The sequence below is a fragment of the Eptatretus burgeri genome, chromosome 8 (genome assembly GCF_056783735.1).
Source record: "Eptatretus burgeri isolate ZD-2024b chromosome 8, Ebu_testis_v1, whole genome shotgun sequence".
Lineage (NCBI taxonomy): Eukaryota > Metazoa > Chordata > Myxini > Myxiniformes > Myxinidae > Eptatretus > Eptatretus burgeri.
In genome coordinates, this window is record NC_140968.1 from 3,218,004 (window position 1) to 3,228,181 (window position 10,178).

General features: G+C 47.5%; 1 protein-coding gene across 5 annotated transcripts in view; it reads left to right on the forward strand.

Annotated features, from left to right (window-relative positions):
- The first annotated feature begins 425 nt into the window (after positions 1-425).
- LOC147020934 (uncharacterized) overlaps positions 426-10,178 on the forward strand; it is a 37,961-nt gene continuing 28,208 nt past the window's right edge. For all 5 annotated transcript variants that reach the window (XR_015060672.1, XR_015060670.1, XR_015060671.1 and 2 more), the window contains exon 1: positions 426-578. The gene's annotated coding sequence lies outside the window, so the exon portion shown is untranslated. The remainder of the gene's footprint in view (positions 579-10,178) is intronic.

Consider the following 10,178-nt stretch of genomic DNA (forward strand, 5'->3'; position numbering starts at 1 on the left):
GAACCTTAATACAAAAATCCCCATCAACACGGCCTTAGCGTTTCATCCCTCACTATAAAATGTTTATTAACCTCACCTGTTTGTTAACCTTACCTGTTTGTTAATTTCACCTGTTTGTTAACCTCACCTGTTTGTTAATTTCACCTGTTTGTTAACCTCACCTGTTTGTTAACCTCACCTGTCCACATTTCTTCTTGCCTTTTGCCCAACTTTGGTTGTTGCCTTGAATCTCTCTCTTCATGATTAATCTACAAAACGTTTTAATAATCAGATTATTATGATTTTTTATGACCTGGGGCATGAGATGAGCTTTGAAAGTCGACAGCAGAAAGTTCTTCGAACACGTTGAGTTCATTAAAAAGGAAGAACAAGCGAAAAATGAGTGCAGTCTGGACTTAGGGGGCGGGGAAACAGATTTGATTGACAGCTAAATGGGCGTGTCCTCCAGGGGATGTAGGCGCGGGTCCACGCAGTTGTCGGAGGGATCGAGAGGAGGGCGAGCAAGGTGTGCGGACCGGAGTCGGAGTGGTGAACCGAACGAGGAGCCCTCTTACTGGTTGTGGAGTGCTTCGAGAGCGGTAAGGGTTCTTTTGCACCGATTCATCGTGGGCCGCGGTCGGTTTCAATGCCATTGTGATCGGACCCGTGATCCGTGCGAACATCTCCGTTGTTATAAGAATCACTTCGCATGTCTCGTCGGGCAGAGCACACCTGTGGCTGTAAATGATCAGGTGCGGGATTGTAGCGGAACATAGAAATGTGAGCGAAGCTGAAGCTAAATCGGAAATGCGTAAAAATGAACCCAATGACGTGCTGGAGCACGAGCTCCCCTCCTGCGCCATCTGTGTCCTGCTCGGAGCGATCATCAAATGCTCCTTAAATGTCCCCGGATTCGTCTCTACCAGGACCTTGTGCCTAATTCCCAGGCTTCCCAAGGCTTATGGAAGAGGAAGGATTCCCAGGCTTCTTCCCCTCGATCCAAGATCAAAGCTTATGGAACAGTGATTCCAAGGCTTACCAGGATTCTTCCCCTCGATCCAAGATCGAGGCTTCCAGGCTCCTTCCCCTTTATCCAAGATCGAGCTTTATGGAAGAGTAATTCCAAAGCTTCCCATACTTCTTCCCCCGAACCAAGATCAAGGCTTATGGAAGAGTGATTCCAAGGCTTCCCAGGATTCTTCCCTTCTATCCAACATCGAGACTTCCAGACTCCTTCCCCTCTATCCAAGATCGAGGCTTCCAAGCTTATTCCCCTCTATCCAACATCGAGACTTCCAGACTTCTTCCCCTCTATCCAAGATCGAGGCTTCCAGACTCCTTCCCCTCTATCCAACATCGAGACTTCCAGACTTCTTCCTCTCTATCCAAGATCGAGGCTTCCAGACTCCTTCCCCTCTATCCAAGATCAAGGCTTCCAGACTCCTTCCCCTCTATCCAAGATCGAGACTTCCAGGCTTCTTCCCCTTTATCCAAGATCGAGACTTCCAGACTCCTTCCCCTCTATCCAAGATCGAGACTTCCAGACTCCTTCCCCTCTATCCAAGATCAAGTCTTCCAGACTCCTTCCCCTCTATCCAAGATCAAGGCTTCCAGACTCCTTCCCCTCTATCCAAGATCGAGACTTCCATACTCCTTCCCCTCTATCCAAGATCGAGAGTTCCATACTCCTTCCCCTCTATCCAAGATCGAGACTTCCAGACTCCTTCCCCTCCATCCAAGATCGAGACTTCCAGACTCCTTCCCCTCTATCCAAGATCGAAACTTCCAGGATTCTTCCCCTTTATCCAAGATCAAGGCTTATGGAAGAGTGATTCCAAGGCTTCCCTGGCTTCTCCCCCTTTATCCAAGATCGAGGGTTATGGAAGAGCGATTCCATGACATCTCTGTTCTGCAGTCTTTACTCATTTTGTTTTTACAAATGGCTTCCAAATACAAGACATTACATTGCAGCCTCTCATGTACGAGCAGGACGACCGTGCGTGGACAGGATGGGACGACCGTGCGTGGACAGGATGGGACGACCGTGCGTGGACAGGATGGGACGACCGTGCGTGGACAGACGGGATGACTGTGTGTGGACAGACGGGACGACCGTGCGTGGACAGACGGGACGACCGTGCGTGGACAGACGGGATGACTGTGCGTGGACAGACGGGATGACTGTGCGTGGACAGACGGGATGACTGTGCGTGGACAGACGGGATGACTGTGCGTGGACAGACGGGATGACTGTGCGTGGACAGACGGGATGACTGTGCGTGGACAGACGGGACGACCGTGCACACGTGAATTGTTTGATCCAAACTCGGTCTAAAATGGTCTCCTTGCTGAACCCACTATCACGGATGCTCCATTAGACCCATATTGATGATCTCTACCAATATGGTATATCGCCATGCGTGATCCCGATTAAGGGGATACCTACATATTATGTCCGTAACAATAACCTTTTTTATTTTTAAACTTCACTCGAACTTTGTTCTTATTGTCAGCTCTTCCAGTATCCCGTCTCGTCTACATTCTCCCCTTTCCTTCCTCTTTCAAATTTGTCTCCAAATTTTCACCCTCTTCTACTCAGATGACCCCCTCAGGTGACCCACATAATGGAATGGGCCATACCTTTAAGCAAGTCTGTTGTTGATTTTGTGATTGTGACATCATGATTTTACTTCGAATTGAACCTCCATCGGCGTCGTCATGCTTCTGAGTGGTTTTGGTAAGTGGTGTGTCACAACAGACACCCAACATAGTGAGACGTGCCATGCACCTCTCAAGAGACCATCACAACAGATTGGAATATCCAGCAAGTGTTTAAGCGATGTCCAAAGTAGTGGACTCTAAACCCCATGAGATTGTGTCCAATAGCCAAGGGGACTGCTTCGGCAGCACCAACGCTCTGCACAGAGTATGGTCCCAATGGGTGGATGTATGGTAGTGGTTGGTGGTGGGTTAACTCTCCATCTGCCTTGCACAACCACTTGTCTTCTTTGTACCTCCTCAAACCTCCCTACTCCTCAGCTTTGCGATCTTCCCCCTTTTTAAAACTCCCACCCTCTTTTCCTTTATTTATTTGTTTTTCCCTTTAATCCCTCATCCTGACATTTACACACACAATATGTTCCATCCATCCATCCACTGGGACCATACTCTGTGCAGAACGTTGATGCTGCCGAAGCAGTCTCTTTGGCTCTTGAGCACAATCCTGGACGGGTCGACACTCCGACACGGTATACCAGCAAACTGCCACTCATTTTGCCGACCTCAGAAGGACGACAGGCAGAGTCAACCCCACCTGGTAATAATTCAACAGCTGAGCGGGATTTTAACTCAGGACCCTCAGATCCCAAGCTCACCACTCTCACTCATTAAGCCAACACCAGGCATACAGAATATGTTGATGGCCCTTCATCTGTGAATCAAAATGAAAATTACATGAAATTTTAACTTTATTTATTTATTAATTCAAAGTCGAGGCTCATGGAGATATTGCTATTGTCAAGTGAATTGATATTTCCAAACAATCTACATCAACGGGATACTGCAACATTGAACCACATTTGGGGGGGGGGAGGGGGAGTGGGGTTATTGTTACTGACCAGTACCTTGGTTATTAACATTCGTGATGAACACTTTTTAAACAGTAACATATATGAACAGTAACACATTAAACAGTATTTGAGTTTGACTGTGTGGTCGAGTCGAGTTTGTTGGAGGAAGCCAATTGTGATCTCTGAGCGGTGGGGGGGGGGGTCTGGCCCCACGTCCCCTTGGTCTCTCCCCGGCAATTATTTATGATGGAAACTGTGAGAAAACGGCAACAACCTGAAATAGACGTTTCCTGCAATTGTGGCCTTGTCGGTGGCCTGGGCATAGTCTCAGGACTCGACAAACAATGCCCGTATCCTGAGGTTGGGGGAGAGAGGGGTTATAGATAGGAGACCGTTAACACACCCTATTGTGTGCCAGTGTTGTGTACCTTACTACAATGCCCACGGTAAAAACAGATGTGGTTGAAACCATGATGTTTGTTGAGGTGTTTGTCATCGCTCGTAAGGACGTGCAAGCCTCGAACATTTGACAACAACGCAGTAAGACATTGTACTTCCCTGTGGATGATAATGTCCACCCTGCATTGTAAAGTCCTCGGTGGAATCTAAACCCCACCAATCCGTTTTTGTGGCCAAGTGTAACAAGCACCCTGGCTGTGCTGGCTACCCGCTGCACACACACACACACACACACACACACACACACACACACACACACACACACACACACACACACACACACACACACACACACACACACACACACACACACAATGGGGCAGGGAGAGGCTGCACTGCCTGAAGGGTTATAAAGTCACGGAAATGAGCCCAAATGAACTGGCGTCAAACCTTCATGATGCTGATTAATGGTTCGGAGTAACCCTTTCATAATGCCAAACGGGTATGAAATCGTGATGAAAACTAGAAGGGTACTCCGCAGGGCCGGATTTAGACATGTGGTGGCTCCTGGGCAGCCTTCAGTAGTGGAGGCCCACCCTACCTTAGAATATTAAAAAGGTGACAAGACATCTTTACAGTCATCCATAAAGTATATTTTTCAAGAACAAAGAATCTGAACTTCTATATAAAATAGAGAATGAGATATGATGAATATCTTATGTCGGTTATAGATGAATATTTAATATCTGTTCCACTAACTACCAACTTCCATTCAGGTACTCACGAATACATTTTTCCTTACAATTTTTTTTCATGAAATATGCGTTGGCCCCCTGGTTGTGGAGGCCCCTGAGCAACTGCCCAGCTTGCCCATGCCTAAATCCGGCCCTGGGTACTCGGAAGGGCACGTACCCCCGTCACGCAACGCCTGATCAATGAGAACGTATCGTGTTCTGTATCGTTTTTAGTCGGATCACTCAATAGTGAAGAATAACTTTAAAACTCTCGTATCCAGATCCGGATCTTCAGCAAAATCTAATCAATTCTTCCTTGTCACACACCCAACCTGTCCACCAAGTTTTGTCCGAATCCGTCCACAACTTTTTGAGATATCGTGATATATATCGTTTTTGGCCCCCTCTCTCTCTCTCTATGGTGAAGAATCACTATATATATATTCTAGTAGTCGAACCCTGGTGTTGACGCAGTGGTTAGGGCAGCGGCTTGGGATCCAAAAGGTCCTGAGTTCAAGCCCCATTGGGCCACTGAATTAATACACCAGGGGGTTGACTCAGCCTGTCATCCTTCTGAGGTTGGCGAAATGAGTACCAGTGTACTGGGCCGGTGTATACCCCGGTTAAAATAGGTGTACCATATCCCTGTGTTGTAAGAGGCGACCAGGGTTGCGTCAGGAAGGGCATCCGGCGTAAAACATGTGCCAAATCACTATGCGGATCATACGGATGATCCGCTGTGGCGACCCCTAACGGGAGCAGCTGAAAGAAGAAGAAGAAGAAGAAGAAGATATATTCTAGTAGTCGGATCTGGATCTGGATCTTCACCAAAATGTAATCAGTTCATCCTCATCACACACCCAACCTGCACACCAAATTTCATCCAGATCCATAAACAACTTTTTGAGATATCCTGTACACAGACAGACAAACAGACAGACAAACAGATCGGTGAAAACACAATTTCCTTCCACGTTCGATGGTGGATGTTATAATAGAATCGTACTATGTTAAATATGGGAAGTGTGTGTGTCCATCTGAAAAATTGTAGACAAAAAACCAGGGCTGGCCCGATCTCCACCAAATTCCGCGTACGTGTTGATCGTACCCAGGGTCAGTTCGCGGACACAAATAAAAGTTCGCGGACTTACCTCTTGCACAGATTTATCCCCTCTCGTGTTCAGTTGTCTTACCCTTCCTCCCGCCCTTGGTTTACTGAAGCTTGTGGCGAGGCAGTTGTATTGTCCTGAAACAACTTGCCTTTGCCTCATGGAAAGCAAACCCAACTGAGGGCAATCTCAGTTCTTTCCACAAAGCTCGGAACAAGTGTGTAGCTACCCTCAGGAGAGCCAGAAAACAACATCTTTCTCATCTCAAGTCTGAACTCTCAAACCTCTCTCCCTCCTCAAAATCCTGGTGGCGTTTAATCAAATCTGTTTCTGGTGTATGTTCCCCCTCCATCCCCTCCCTTACCTCAAATGGCCGCACTGCTGATTCCACACGTGATAAAGCTGAATGTCTAAACTCGGTGTTTGCAGCTAAATCTTGTGTCCCAAACCCATCACTATCTCTACCCACTTTACCCAGTCGCACCCAACTGTCCCTGGACTCTGTATCCTTTTCTCCTGACAAGGTGGAGAGCTTGCTTTCAAACCTCGAGTCAGATTCTGCAACCGGTCCAGACGGCATCAGCCCACGTGTCCTCAAAGCCTGCTCTCCTGCTCTTGCTCACCCTCTCTCTGTTCTATTCACCCTCTCATTTTCCCAAGGTCATCTGCCATCTGCTTGGAAATCTGCTAACATCACTGCCCTGCATAAAAAAGGTGCAAATCAGATCCCTGTAACTATAGACCAATCAGCCTTCTCCCAATCATCAGCAAGGTTATGGAATCCATCATCGCTTCAGACATGAAATCCTTCCTCTTCTCCAATGGCTTGATTTCCAATCATCAATTTGGTTTCAGACCAGGTCACTCTACCCTAGATATGCTGCTACTGCTCTCCCATCAATGGATGGAGGTCCTCAATGCCAGACAGGAAATCCGAGCCGTATCCCTGGACATATCACGTGCTTTTGACACAGTCTGGCACCCTGCCCTACTCACCAAACTCTCTGCCCATGGTATTCAAGGCCATCTCCACTCATGGCTCGCAGACTTCCTCTCCTGTCGCAGTCAACGTGTGGCCCTAAATGGAGTTCTTTCATCCCCTCTTCCTGTGCAGGCTGGAGTTCCTCAAGGTAGCGTTCTGGGCCCTGTTCTTTTTCTGGTTTTCATCAATGATCTCTCGGACTCTCTGGAAAATCCTCTATTTCTCTTTGCCGATGACTCAACCCTCTGCCGTACCATCTGTCATCCCTCAGCCTGGCAAGCAGCAGCTTCTTCGCTCACTGCAGATCTGGATAAAATCACAAACTGGTCCAACACGTGGAACATGTCTTTCAATCCAGACAAATCTCACACTCTCACTATGTCTCTTCGAAAGGACCGTTTACAAAACCCCCCCCATCCACTTTCTCAACAATCCTCTGGAAGAAGTCTTTTCTTTCAAGCTTCTGGGTCTCACTATCTGCCATGACCTTTCCTGGGAAAGTCACATTTCCAACCTTGCCTCAAAAGCCAGTCGCCGACTGGGAATCCTCCGTCGTGCAAAGTCCTTCCTCGGCCCTCTTGAGCTCCTGACCACTTACAAAGCTTTTGTCCGTAGCCTGATGGAGTACTGCTCTCCCCTCTGGGCTGGTGCTCCTGCCTCCCACCTTTCTCGACTTCACGCTGTCGAAACCAGGGCTTTTAAGATCATTGGCATCTCCCGCAATGAAGCTGAGTCTTTGGGCCTCTCACTCAATCACCGCAGGTTGGTCGGTGGTCTTTCTGTCTTCTACCGACTCCTCTCCAGCCTTGCCCCCCTGCTCTCTCTGCGATTTGTCCCAACCACATTTCCACAGGGCGCTCAAGGTCCGCCAACAACCCCCTTCTGGTAAAACTACCAAAATCACGAATCACTGCTCATCTTCACTCTTTCATTCCTCTTTTTTCCCGCCTTTGGAATAAACTTCCTCACTCTATTCTTTCCCATTCTTCCCTTCAGGCTTTCAAAACAGCTGTTCACCACCACCTCTTATCTTCCCCCATCCAAATCCTCGATCTTTTCTACCCCCGATAATCCACCCAAGCCCACTTCCTTCAATTCTCCTGCTTTCCTTCCTGAAAGTCCCTTTAATGTCCATCTTCTCCTCGCCATGTTCCCCGTCCCATCCCCATCCCTCTCCCTTCCACAGTTCACCTGTGTCTGTTCCCCAATGTTTTGTCCCTTCCACTCCCGCCCCTCTTGTCTCATGCCTCCTTGCTGTGAGTTGTGTGTTCGCTCTCATACGAGCCTCGACCAAGGTATACAAAAAAAAAAAAATAATAAAAAAATCCTCCCACTCCTCACTAGGGAAGGGGGAGTGACTTTCTAATGATTCCAAAGGGAGCAGAGTGTTTTCAGTACAGTAAATTGATTACTTGGTTATTGAAAACTCGGTGTGACATGAAGTCATTAAAACGAACAGTTGGTAACTATTAGCATCGATTGTAGTGCGATGATGTTAAAGGCGAGTTGTCGAAAACGTTCAGATTTGGATCATATGGCGCATCCCATTGCATTTTGTAATCCCTTCTTTTTGGAGCCACCTGGCCTGTGATGCATCTTGACGGATTGCCAAGGTGTTAATGAAGGGTTTAGATCACGTGAGACACCGTGTGCCATTGTGAGACGAAACTACCCAAAACCACTTCACACAACCAGGCTCATTGAGTGTGTGTGAAGAGCATTTGATCGGAATCGAGGAAGTTGTCTGTTCAAGTTAAATCTGAATTGTCTTCTCACTCAAACGGAATGATGACATCGCTAACTTGGCCACACTGATTTGGCACCAAATTTACAGCATAGCACTCGGGGAACGGCTGCACCATTTGGCACCTGGCCACAGGTGAATGCATTTGCTGAAGAGCGGAAGGGTCCGGCCAAGTTTAATGATGAGAAATAATCAGGCGACGCGTGTCTCGTTGTATGTTGTGTATCACAGAGCACGACCGTTCAACTTCTTTAGCACCGACAACTGCACGTTCAAACCGTTTTCTAGTGTTTGCAGGGGTCTCTTCCATGAGCCTCAACCTCTGTAATTTGTTTTCGAAAAAGCCGAATATATCTGTGTCCCTGTTGAAGCCTTGAGCCCTTGATCACCAGCGTCTCGGGTTTTCCATGTGGGGACATGTATGTATATGATCTCAGGATACCGCGGCAAGTGCACCGGTAACCCGGACGAAGGGTAACTTGATAAAATATTTATTAATCCAGACTGTCTACCTGTATTCAACCTCCTTCTGAAGATGTTCCAGCTTGACAAGGTTCATTCAGTACAGGTGCTGTTTTACTGGCATGGCATCACCGACCTCTACAATCCACACCATGGTACACCAAGTCGGTACATCCAGAAACATCGGTGAACAAGTGGGCAAAGTCATATACTAGGTCTGGGACTTGATCCTGCTGTTCTGAAGTCAAATGACCTCATTTCTGATCTCAGGGGTAATAACACCTCAGTGTTGGTGGGACTCCGGCAAGCGTTGTCACGAACGTGGTCAAGCTTCACCTCCTTGCAACAATCATTTTGCTGCTGTGCACCATCTGCAGGTATTGCAAGTGAGACCGAGACCACACTTTCTGGTTGCTTTCTGGCATGATATTAATTAATCATGTCGATGTGACGCAGTCGTCTCTGTTTGCGTCGACCAGGAGTTTCGACGACGACGTAGTCGGCTTTGCTGACTTTTCTTTCAACGAGATGAGGGCCAAAATACCTGGCCTGGAATGGCTGACCCAGAAATGGTAACAACACCAAAACATTTTCACCAGGACCGAATTCCCTTTCCTTGGAATGAAATTTGATCCATGATCAGACTGCATCACCTGAGGTAGGCCAACAAGGTTGAATAACTTCACGAACGGATAAGCAATGCTTGAGGCCGTAATTTTTCTGAGAGGTATCTCCTCTGTTCACCTTGTGGAAGCACACATAATAGTCAGCATGTATTGGTTACCTGCCTTAGTCTTGGGTGAGGGACCTACACAATCAATGATAACCTGATTGAAGGGTTCATCAAAAGCCAGAATCAATTTTAATGGTGCAGAAGGAATGTTTTTTTTTTTTAATTGGAGTTTTCCCACCATCTGGTATGAGTGGCAAGATTTACAAAACTCCGCCGCATCACATCGCAAACCCGGCCAAAAGAAACGTGTAGAAATGTCACGTGTTTTGTTGACTAGTGGGTGACATGCCAACGGCGTCTCATGTGCCAAACTAACCTGGTGTTGGCTTAGTAGTTATGGTGGCTGACTTGGGATCTTAGGGTCCTGAGTTCGAGCCTCGCTTTCCACTGAATTAACACCAGGTGGGGTTGACTCAGCCTGTCATCCTTCCGAGGACAAAATGATCGCTGCCACACGCAAGAAGATG